Source organism: Oryx dammah, unplaced genomic scaffold (assembly GCF_014754425.2).
Source record: "Oryx dammah isolate SB20612 unplaced genomic scaffold, SCBI_Odam_1.1 HiC_scaffold_29, whole genome shotgun sequence".
NCBI classification, from domain to species: Eukaryota; Metazoa; Chordata; class Mammalia; order Artiodactyla; family Bovidae; genus Oryx; species Oryx dammah.
The window spans coordinates 65,127,715-65,141,065 of record NW_024070213.1 but is presented as its reverse complement, the minus strand read 5'-3'; positions in this window follow the sequence as shown (position 1 = coordinate 65,141,065).

Sequence of the window (13,351 nt, the reverse complement as noted above, 5' to 3'; positions counted from 1 at the left end):
AGGCCTCTCTCCTTGCGTTAAAGATGTCTGCCTTCTTCCTGAATCTGTCCACATTATCTTCCTTCTGTGCCTGTCTCTGTGTCCAATTTCCCCTTTTAATAAGGACATAAGCCAAACTGTATTAGGGCCTACTCTAAGGCCTACTTTAACTTAATTACATCTGTGAAGACCCTATCTGCAAATAAGATTATGTTCTGAGGCACTAGTTAGAATTTCAATGTATGATTTCTGCTGCTGCTGCTGCTGCTAAGTCATTTCAGTCGTGCCCGACTCTGTGCGACCCCATAGACAGCAGCCTGCCAGGCTCCCCCGTCCCTGGGATTTTCCAGGCAAGAACACTGGAGTGGGTTGCCACTTCCTTCCCCAAAGCATGAAAGTGAAAAGTGAAAGTGAAGTCACTCAGTTGTGTCCGACTTTTAGTGACCCCATGGACTGTAGCCTACCAGGCTCCTCCGTCCATGGGACTTTCCAGGCAAGAGTACTGTTCTGAGGGGACATAATTCAACCCAAAAAATACATCTCTGTGTTAATCTTACGTCTGTGCTAATGTTAAACATACATCAGTGTGTTATCTCCTTGTCCAGGAGATAGTGAAGGACAGGGAAGCCTCTTGTGCTGCAATCCATGGAGTCACAGAGAGTTGGACACAACTTAGCGACAGCAATGTGTTAATGGCTTTCTTTTTAATTTTTCTAATTTTAAATAATGAAAATGGTTATACATTTGTTATCCAAAAGTATAATAAATATATATTTTTTAATTTTCATCAAGCAATATATGCCAGGGGAAAAAAAATCAAATTGTACAAAAAAGATTTTTTTTAAATAACAGTAGAGTTTCTCTGATTAAATAGAACTGTTATTCCCAATTCTGGCTGTACTTTAGAATTTTCCAGGGGTCATTTTAAAAAAATTTATGCCTATTCCCACTAGTGACCAATTTAATGGGGATCTCTGATGATGATTCCTGAGTATGTTTATCTTTTAGAGCTGTCTGGGTGATGTGAATATGAAGCCAGCACTGAAAATTGCTGGCTAGAAGGCAGTATAAATTGGAGGATTCATGGAAGTTGATGTGAAAAGCTAAGTTGGGGGTGGATGGTGAATAACCTAGTGTCTTCTAATAAGACTTTTGGACAAGATCACAGTCGTAAGCCTAGATCATCAAATAGATTACTTATACTGATACTTCTCATTCAATTGTGAAATAAAGAAATTATTTGAATAAAATCAGTAAGAATCAGTTATGAGAAGATTTTACTTGTGCTAAATTCCTCATTCCTTTATGGTAGGACTTTCTCAAATGGGAGTCTAGGGACATAGGTAATCCTCTGATTTACCTCAGATTTATTTTCTAGTTTTGTGTTTTCATGTTCATTATAACCACAAAAAATATATATATTTTGTAATCACCTGGATGGCTGTGCCGTAAATAAGTATCATATCATTGTACATAGAATTATATTGGAACCGGGAAGAACTACTACACTTATCAAGGCTAACATGAAAGGAAGAGAGGCAGATGCAGATTCAGTAAAGGCCAGGTGGCACAGAAGAGCATGACATGGAAAACCAAGTTTTATGTGGTTCTAAGAGAGAGAAAGGTGGAGAACAGAGGCATCACATAGTCAAACATGGTTAAGGCAGGCTACTCCCAAATAATCTATGCTGCTAGCAGTCAACTGCATATTCACATTGTGAGCAATGATTATTAGAACTAAGTAACATCTTAGTCACATTCACTTCAGCTCCATTTTCATTCTGTATTTTTCTTTGTATATATTCTTATTTACTTTGTTTTTATGCTATTTGAAAGCTATGGCATGCATTAGACAGTAAAGCGTCTGCCTGCAATGCGGGAGACCCGGGTTCGATTCCTGGGTTGGGAAGATCCCCTGGAGAAGGAAATGGCAATCCACTCCAGCACTCTTGCCTAGAAAATCCCATGGACAGAGGAGCCTGATAGGCTACAGTCCATGGGGTCGCAAAGAGTCGGACACAACTGAGCGACTTCACTCACTCACTCATGCCTAATTTTATATTTAAAAAAATGCATATGCCAACACTCATTTTTCAGAAACACATATGTACTTATATATTTTAAATAGAAATAAATCTATTCAAAGGTAATTTTAAGTATAAGCAACAGGTTTTACATTTGAACGCATGTACACCTGTGGTGGATTCATGTCAATCTATGCCAAAACCAATACAGAATTGTAAAGTAAGAATTAAAATAAATAAATTAATTAATTAATTTAAAAAAATAAAAAAATAAAATAAAATATATATAACCAGTTTTTAAAATATTGCTTTAGAGATAGGGAACTGGAATTAAATGGAAGTAATAATACAGAAGATAAAATAGAAGATTCTGAATAGTAATGAACCTCCATCATTTGTTAGTTTTGTAAACTTTGTAAAACATTTAATTTCTGTGAATGTTGGTATTTGGTCTACAATTTAAGTATACTTTTCCTGAAAGGTTATGCCTATGATTTTGTGAATATTAAATGAGGTCACTCGCATTAAAGGGGCCAGAAATTAGTAGGTATTTGATAAATATTGGCTTCTCTGGTAACTCAGTTGGCAAATAATCTGCCTGCCAGTGCAGGAGACCCATGGGTTCAATCCCTGGGTTGGGAATTCTCCTGGAGAACGACATGGCAACCCAGTCCAGTTTTCTTGCCTGGGAATTCCCATGAGCAGAGAATCCTAGTGGGCTATCGTTTATGGGGTCTTGAGAGTCAGACACAATTTAGCAACTAAAGTACTACCCCCAGATGATGGAAAAATGATATAATGGTTGGGGCAAATCTTATAAGTACTATGAAACTATTTGCAATAACATCCTCTGTGTGTGTGTGAGAAAGAGAAATATGTTCAGTGTGGCGGCAAAATACCATGCTAGGAAACCTCCTAAAGCCTTAAAGTACTTACCTTCTGTCATCTCCAGCCTATTAATCTCCTGACAATACGAAGAAGAAGAAATGGAGGGGGCTAGTGATTGACTGGGGAGTATTCAGGCAAGAGGGCCCTGTGTCGGGGCCAAAGCCTGCACGTGGCTTTGGTCTTTTGGTCTTAATAACTTTCCGTTACACACACTTCCTTTGGCAACCAGTGAAATGAGGTTTGATTTATTTTTGATGGATCTTCTCCATGATGGAACTCTATTGCTTTCAAAGCTGTTGCTGCAGCAACACCTGAAGTGATTTTTATCACTGCCATAAAAACATTAAATGATTTCAGGTGCCAGAGACCTTTTTCAGGTTTTGCTGTTTGATAAGTGAAGTCAGTTGTTAAAAAATGTTTTTCAGCTGCTTTAACTTTTGACATGCCCTAGAAAATCTATATTCTGTACCTAACAGGATGTTTCATGATTTGTAAATATGGGGAAACACTGACAGATTGAGACTTGTGAGGTATCTGTGATATTCTTTATAGAATAAGCAAAATATGTTACTGTCTGTTGTTGTTTCTTTTTTTGCTGTTGTTGTGGTTGGCTTTCATGTGATTTTTAACAGATTCTGTTGGTAAGGAGGTTGTAGGAAGATCACGTGTGTTCTGTTTTTCACTCTCAACTTAGAGAATTAAAGGCTAATTTTAAAAGTACATCCCTTGCTGATTAGCAATTATAGCTAAATCAGCTAGGCAGAGGAGCTTTATTTGACTCTAATTTTAATGTCCCCTGGCACTGCTTGGTCAGTGTTCTACTGAGGTGGGTTATATAGTGTCTCTCCAAATCAGGTCACCTTCTAGAGAATGAGAGTACAGATGAGTGCCAAAGGTGTATAGTTAGAGAAAGCTATCCATATCAGGACCACACAAGAAGAGTTGCAGTCACTTCTGAGCTCATTGTAGGCTCAGATTTAAGACATTGAGGGCTAATATTTAAAAAGAATTTGTCTTGAACAGAATTAAATCAACTTTGTGATAAAGAGAGCCTTTCTGGGGAAGTTGGCCTGAAATCTACAGGCTTCCATGAGTAGCTATCATTATTTCTTAATATTCCAATAATTTACAATGTAACTCACTGAAAAATTATACTCCAGGCATATGACTACATCTTCTGGTTTTTTACTGTCAAATTCCCAGATCCAAAAGGTAACAGTATAAACAAAATCTGTGTAGCTTTGAAATCTTAATTCACCTATTTTGGAGTAATTCCTTGAAAATTTGTGTGGAAGTATTGCAGTGTCCAGTATGTGTGTGTATGTGTGTGTGTGTGCATGTGTATGTGTGTGTAAGATAAAACACTTGGGAATTGGATCAGTCATATATGTGTGCATTGAAAAGGATAATATGGGCAAAATACTGAAAATAGAAACTGTCCTAGGAAATATAAACTTTAAGGTAATTAGAGATCTGATAACATAGCTGGGCATATTTTAATGTGCTTATATTCAGCTTCTGAGAGTTTGGAAATTAATTATAGAGGCATGATTTCTATTTCTATATGCAATAAAGCCACAGTTCTTTCCCATCTTGCATTTTGCTCTCCTCCTAGAGCATGACAAAAAAAATAGAGCTACCTTCTATTATTTTTGTTTTTTTCAAGAAACTATTAAGCACATGGCAAAAACATGCCAAAAAGTGTTATAGTTAAAGAAACAACTACAATGACACCAAATGGCTCAAATCATAAATGGATAGGGGCTTTATTTTCTGCAGAAAGACTGTGTCAACATTTTAAAAACTTACAGTGCTCTTACAATATTTATTATAGATTTAGAAAGGAATACTGATGCTGGGAAGGATTGAAGGCAAAAGCAGAAGGTGACAGAGATGGTTGGATGGCATCAGTGACTAAATGAACATGAGTTTGAGCAGACTGGGAGATAGTGAAGGACAGTTCAGTGCAGTTCAGTTCAGTTGCTCAGTCGTGTCCAACTCTTTGCGACCCCATGAATTGCAGCACGCCAGGCACCTCTGTCCATCACCAACTCCCAGAGTTCACTCAAACTCATATCCATCGAATAGGTGATGTCATCCAGCCATCTCATCCTCTGTTGTCCCCTTCTCCTCCTGCCCCCAATCCCTCCCAGCGTCAGAGTCTTTTCCAATGAGTCAGCTCTTCGCATGAGGTGGCCAAAGTACTGGAGCTTCAGCTTTAGCATCAGTCCTTCCAATAAACACCCAGGAATGATCTCCTTTAGGATGGACTGGTTGGATCGCCTTGCAGTCCAAGGGACTCTCAAGAGTCTTCTCCAACACCACAGTTCAAAAGCATCAATTCTTTGGCACTCAGCTTTCTTCACAGTCCAACTCTCACATTCATACATGACCACTGGAAAAACCATAGCCTTGACTAGACGGACCTTAGTCGGCATAGTAATGTCTCTGCTTTTGAATATGCTATCTAGGTTGGTCATAACTTTCCTTCCAAGGAGCATGCGTCTTTTCATTCATGGCTGCAATCACCATCTGCAGTGATTTTGGAGCCCCCAAAAATAAAGTCTGACACTGTTTCCACTGTTTCCCCATCTATTTCCCATGAAGTGATGGGACCGGATGCCATGATCTTCGTTTTCTGAATGTTGAGCTTTAAGCCAACTTTTTCCCTCTCCTCTTTCACTTTCATCAAGAGGCTTTTGAGTTCCTCTTCACTTTCTGCCATAAGGGTTGTGGTCATCTGCATATCTGAGGTGATTGATATTTGCCCAGGCAATCTTGATTCCAGCTTGTGCTTCTTGCAGCCCAGTGAAGGACAGGGAAGCCTGATATGCTGGAATCCATGGGGTCTCAAAGAGTCAGATATGACTTAGTGACTGAACAACAACAATAACAACATGTCTTCTATACGAGTGAACACAAACATATAACAGACCAAGAGAGATTTTTCTATCCAAATTTCCTATACATATCTGAGAAATAATGGTTGGTTTCTCCAGAGAAAGAGTTTAAGAGATGTGCCTTGATTCTTCTTACCTAGTGGAGACCCTGTGCTGATAAACTCTGCTGTGCTGGAATGGAAAACATGCTGCATCAGAGCTGCTTTCTAAAGTGGCCATAGCATTTGCAGCACAGAGTCTCCACTACTAATATTACAGAATGCAGTGATCTCAATAGTAAATGATAAAATGAGTAAAAATGTTAATTTACTTATGCTGATATGACCTAGGTGTGAATGCAAACTATATGAGCCTTAAAAAAAAAAAAAAAACTTTAGTTGTATCTCAGGAATTATCATTTTTCATTGACTTCTTTTGATAATATGGGTGTTTGTCAGACTGGTGTCATGCAAAAAATAGAATAAATAGATAATGAATATGAAAATTTACATCATTATTAGTAACAGTACAAGGCAAACTAAACACTGCAGGATATTTAATCAGTAATGTGTAAGATAATGAAATATTCTCTCAATGTGAAAGGAAAGAGCAAAAGGAAAAATAGTACTGAGCTGTTAGTCACTTAAATTGTAAATTAGAAGGAAAAATTCATGTTTCTAAAGTAACATAACAATAGGACAGAAGAAAAAAATAGAATTGTATTAGAATGAAAATCCAGTTAAAGATTGAAAGGAACCAAAATAAAGCAGGGAAAATAATTAAAAGGAACACTTAATGAAGTGACATTTTAAAATCTCATGAATAAAGATTAATCTCATAGGAGTTTAGACTTTTGAAAAGTTGAAAAAAAGCTCACATGTTAAAATACAAAAATTAGATTGAGATTAACATATTCAATGACATTAAATGCCTTCAGAGAAAGAAGGAATGGCTATAGAATCTTGAGGAAAAATATTGTCGACTATACTTCTATGACAAGTCTAATTAATTGTCATTATTATTTTAATCATAATGAGAAAGAAAATATATGCATACATACATACATATATGAAGATAAATAATGAAGGTGTTCTGAAGCAAAAGCCAAGATTATAATTACCATGCATGTTATTTTCTGGAGAAACTAAAAGCTGCTCTAGTTAACTCTTTTGGTGTTGCAAATTTGTGGTAAAATTGATTAAAAGGTCTGTGTGGTCTCCATTTGGAGGTCTTTCATGCAACTGTAACTAAGTGTCAGCAGAGTATAGCATGCCTCAGCTAGGTGTTCAAAATTACTCATTGATATGTTGTGCAGTTTATGCTCCGTGGCTCACCTGGACTCTCAGTTAGAGCAGCTGTATATGACTTCATTAGATGGCTGGGCTTCTTGCAGCTTGGTATCTCAATTTGAAGTGAGGACATCTTCAAATGCATTTGGAGAACCAATGTCCTAAAAGATTAAGGCAGAAGCAAAAAGGCTTTTCCTAAACTAGCCTTGTAAGTCATCCAGCATCCTTTTAACCTCTCAAAAGTCAAAAAAGTCATTAAAAAAACCCCATGTACCCCAATATTCATAGCAGTATTATTTACAATTGCCAGGATATGGCAGCCACTTGTGTCCATCAACAGGTGAATGGGTAAAGATGTGGTGTGTGCATACAGTGGAATACTACTCAGTCATTAGAGAGAATGGAATCTTGCCATTTGTAGCTACATGGATGAACTTGTACGACATTATTCCAAGTGAAATAAATCAGAAAAAGAGAAATACTATATATCACTTATATATGAAATGTAAAAAATATGACAAGCTAGTTAATATAACAAAAAAGGAACAAACACATGGTTACCAGGTTGTGGCGAAGGGGCCCTCTAGGGGTGGGTGAGTGGAAGGCACAAACTACTGAGTATTAGATAGGCTAGAGGATAAATTGTACAATGCGGGAAACACAGCCAGTATTATGTAATGATTATAAATGTAAAGTGACCTTTAAAATTGTGCAAATTTTTTTTAAAAAGGAAAGTAAATCCTTTTTATTCATGTGTAAAATAAAAAAGAACTTGAAACCAATTTTAATCCACATAGTATCCTTATTACTCAAGCTAATTGAAAGATGACTTAATCTCACCATATACCGATTAAAACAAAGCAACTGTAAACACAAAGATTTAGGAGTTGAAAAGAAAATTAAGGCAATAATCATAGATTGCTTAGGGAAGAGCACCTAGGTCAGCAATACATCTCAAAACTTGGAGTGCTGGCTCAAACAGTATCCAGTGAAAAATATAGATGAATAGCTTTAACTTATTCATTTTAAAATAAAAATAAAGTGGGACTTGAAAGCAAGTCAATAAATGGAAATAAACAACAATTTGTATATTTGCAAATCACACAGATGTTTGTAAATCTGATGAGGTCAATATCCAAGAAATATGTACAACTCAGAAAAAAAAAAAAGGACAAATAACCCAATTAAAATGGCCAACAGGCACATGAAAAAATGGTTAACATCACTAATCATTAAGGAAATACAAATCCCAACCACAATAAGATACTGCCTCACACATGTTACAATGGCTGTCATCAAACAGTCTAAAGATAATCAGGGTTTATAAGGATGAAGAAAAAAGGGAACCCAAGTATACCATTGGTGGGCATGTAAATTGGTACAGCCATTATGGGAAAAAAATATGGAAATTCTTTTAAAAATCAGAAACAAAACTGTCATTTGATCCAGCTGTCTCATTTGTGAACATACGTCTGCAGGGAGTAAAATAGGCACCTCAAGGAGATATCTGCACGCCCATGTTTATTGCAGCGCTATTCACAGCAGCCTACCTAATGGAAGGTGAGTGGACAAGTGAGATGTGATCTGTATGAAAATGCAATGGAAAACTGGTCAACCTTTGAGAAGGAAATCCTTCTCAAATTGTCATTTGTGACAATAAGAGGAACCTGTAATACATTAGGTTGGGTGAAACAAGCTAGACACAGAAAGACAAATACTGCATGATATAACTTATATGTGAAACCACACATGCACAAAAAAGTCAGACTTCTAATAACAGTAAAATGGGATGACCAAGGGCTGAAGGATGGGGAGATACTAGTCAGAGCGCAAGCTTTCAGTAGTAAGATAACTAAGGTCTGGAGACTTAATGCACAACATAATGTCTATAGTTAATAATTTTTTATGCTTGAAACTTGCTAAGAGACTAGATTCCAAGTGTTGTTTTTTAAAAAAGGAAGTGTAACTGTGTGACGTGATGGGTGTGTTAATTAGCTTTATTGTGGTAATACTTCATGATGTATACATATATAAAGACATTAGATTGAGCAATCTAAATATATACAATTTTTTATTTGTCAATCATATGTCAATAAAACTGGAGGGAAAAACAGAAAAGTATCAAAAATCAGATACAAATAAAAAAATTATTGCCCCCAAATATCTCCAGTTTTGGATGATTTTACTGATCTCTTCATTTCTTTCACACCTACATTTCCTGCCATATAGGTTGTTCCAGGCCAAAAGTAATATAAAAGTCTTCAATATTGCTTTATGAATATATCAGTGTACTAAATTCTGATAAACTTAAGATGAAATATTGCTTATAAATATTTATGTAAATGCTTTCAATAAAGTAATGAAAATCAAATTTGGCACAAAGGGACCATCATCCTTGGTAAGAGTATAAATTGATTTGGAATATATAGCATAAACCTTAAGCATGTTTTTCTTTATAGTGCAGTTTTTGCACTTTGGGATCCTTATGGAATTAACCAGAGATGCCCTTAATTATTAAATAAAAGTGGTTTTACCACGTATTTATAATAATTGTATGAGTTTGTCATAAATTAGTGAAAATCAAGATATCCCACAGCGTTGTTCCCACATTGTCTAAAATGAGCCTGTTTTGACTGGAAACATTAAAAATAATTAGATAAATCATATATTAAGAAATATGTTATTTTTATAATTAGGAAAACATTAAAATATTTTCAGTTTTAGTTATAATAGCTTTATCCTCAAGGGGAAATAGTGATAATAGGGAGACAATAGGGGTTATCTCCTAATTATAATACACTAATTGTAGATGTATGTTGGTGTTCCTGGGGGGACGGGAAATACACTTAACATTTCTAAAAGGAATGGCAGCTAACTGATTAGAGACTATTTGGAGCAAAATAAACAGATGCAGTGGCTATTTGTCACATAAGCCTCGAACTTTCCCCATGCTGCTCTTTGCTCAAATTGTATATTCACCTGCTCATATCCACTCATCAAAACGGCACCTATTCTTCTACTCACAAAACACTTTGCACCACTTACAGATTTCTCTTATATTGCTATAGATTATAGCTATTTGTGAAGTTATTTCATCTCCCTTTCTGACTCTTAGAAGACAAGTAGCCTATTCTGTTCATCACTGTGTCTCTCATAGCAACATACAGCACAGTTCCTGGCATTTAGCAAGTGCTTGATAAATATGTGGCAAATAAATAAATGTTGACTAAATTGGGTCTGTTGTTAGGATCTTGGCCTATTTTTTATTATTATCATTACCCCAATTTTCTAATGTCTTCAGAAAATTCAGTAATTCAGTGAAAGGGTTAGAATTTCTGGGAATGAGAACTTGTCACAGATATTGTTAAATCATACGGCACACCACACATAGATGCTGTACTTATATTTACTCTATTTTTCCCCTTATTTGTCTACTTCCCTTCAGTTCTATTTCTGTCATGCTGGGTTCAACTCTGTGCTGCAGGGACTAGAATTCTGTATACTCCATTTTCCTAGACTCCCATTTATGTTCTGCCAATGGGAGTCACTGGCAAGAAATTGAAATTGTGGAGGGAAAATTATTTTCCTATTTTTTTCCTGTTTTAATAACAGTTCTGACAAGACAGGACTGCTAAGCCTAGCAGCAGGGGGCTTAGGAATCCAGCGGTACCAGTGTTCAGGGCTGTGCTAGTAGTACCAGCTAGCTGTGGGATTCCAGTGGCTTTCTTGATTCTGGCAAAAGCACTGGTAGTTTTATTAGTGACATAGTGTCTTATTCTGAATTTAACTCTAGGTCAGTGTAGAAGCATGTCTTTGTTTGTTTGTTCTGCTCAAACAAAATACCATAGACTGGGTGGCTTATAAATAAAATAAATGTATGCCTTACAGTTCTGGAAGCTGGGAATCCCAAAAGCAAGGTACTTACTGAGTCAGTGTCCTATGAGGGCTTACTTCCTGGTTCACAAATGACTATCTTTTCCCCATATCCTCCCATGAATTTTCTCTTTCATAAGGGTACACCTTCCACAGTCCTCACCAGATACCGTACTGGAGGTTAGGCTTCAACATATGAATTTTGGGGTGACATAGACATTCAGTCTATAGTAAAACCTAAGACCTGTGATGTCCAGGCAAAGCCAAGAAAAATTAATAACTACCCAGACATATTTGGTTGTTGTAATGTTGTCATTTATTTCCATCAACAGGATAAGTAGTGTACTGGATCTGAGGAGGGGTGTCATATATACAGTATTGGGTTAGAATCAGTGACTCTTTCTCCATCTCAGCCACCACTGGCTTAAAAGCTGATATGTCTCTGACCTTTGATAGCATGATATCTTCCTATCTGCCCAAGAAATTTTCAGTTGCCTCAGAGCAGACAGTGGGGTCCATAAAGTGGATCAGTGTTTTCCAGAGATATTTGGGGAGATTAGTGCTCAGAGATGTAGGGCAAACTGGCTTTCATGCTGAAATTATTACTCAAGGTTTGAGAGTTCATTAGGCAATGGTAACATGTGTGCCTCAACAGACTTTCTCTCAAACGCAGACGCATGTTTACATTGATTTTTGGGTGGGAGAGTAAAGACATTTTCTTTTTTTGGAAGATAACCCTAAAAACACGTTCAAAACCAAATTTCATAAAAATATATGGTAACATTTCTTAACAAGAATTTGTTTACAGTAACAAAACTAGGTAAAAACGCTTCATCAGAACAAGTTTAATTTTTATGGAGGTGAAGCAAATATTTTACATACTGCCCACATCATAGAATGGTTCTCTCTGTTGTGTCACTAATGAGTGGTTTCTCTCAAGGCCACCTCCTCTCTCTCATTTTCCTCCCATTAGCAAGGTTGAGATCTGATTTCTGCAGTTACCAGTGTCTGGGCTACCTCCCAGGTAGTGCATTAACTTTTTTAGTCCTTCCATCATTTTTATACCTAAAATTTTATGCTAAATTCTCTTTGCTGTTCGACCTTAGAGTGGTCTTTCCTCCCTCCCCTTCCACCTTCCCTCTCTTCTCCCCTTCCTTTCTTTTATTTTTTGTTGAACTATGAGACACATATATTAGTATCAAATACCTCAAAGACTTGAAATTGTTCTCAGTGATAACAATTAGGAAATAAAGAAAAGCAAGTTAGTACAATGAAATGATTCAAGAATTTATTGACAATAGATTGATTGTATTGAGTGAGTATGTGCGACATTTCCATGAATTAGGTACTGAGATGAGCATCTGGCATAAACTTTACCATACTTCTATGATGATAGTATTCATAGAATGCATATTTTACATTTATTGATACTGAGAAATAAATAAGAAAGTTCCCCAGACTCACATAGTTAGAGAGTTGGATAAACTAGATTCAAGTCGTGTATGCATCTTCATTAACTGATATTAACAGGCAATGTTTTAGTACATTTCTGTGATTGTGGTTTTCGTCCTGGAGACTCTGGGATTGTACTTCTTGCTTCTTCTGTCTGCCCTCTGATGGAAGAGGATAAGGGGTTTGTGCAAGCTTCCTGATGGGAGGGACTGGCTGTGGGGAAAGCAGTCTTGCTCTGGTGGGCAGAGCCATGCTCAGTAAACCTTTAATCCAATTTTCTACTTTTAAAAGGCTAAGATCATGATAGGTAGGGGCTGTGCTCCTTCCCTGTTAGTCATTTGGCTTGAGGCATCCAGCCAGCCCTCATGCCTACAGTGTCTATGGTAGGGCTAAAGGTGACTTCCAAAAGGGCTTAGGCCAAGGAGTGCCTCCCAGGACTGCTGCTGCCAATACCCCTGTCCCCACTGCAGGTCACTGCCGACCCACGCCTCCACAGGAGACCCTCAAACACTCACAGGCAGGTCTGGCTCTTTTCCCTGTAGGGTCAGTCTCCTTTTCCCTGAGTCCTGGTGAGCACAAGGTTTTATCTGTGCCCTACAAATGTCTCTGCTTCCCCCAGTCCTGGGGAAGTTCTGTAATCAAATTCTGCTGTCCTTCAAAGTCAGATTCCCTGGGGATTCCCAGTCCCTTTGTTAGATCCCCAGGTTAGGAAGTCTGATGTGGTGCCTAGAACCTTTGCAACAATACGAGAACTTCTTTGGTATTATTGTTCTTCACTTTGTGGGTCACCACTTGGCATGTATGGGATTTGATTTTAACGTGATCGCACCCCTCCTACCATCTCATTGCAGCTTCTCCTTTGTCCTTGGATGTGGGGTATCTTTTTTGGTGGGTTCCAATATCCTCCTGTCATTGGAGGACAGTAGCTAGTTGGTTGGTCAGTAGCTAGTTCTGATTTTGTTGTTGG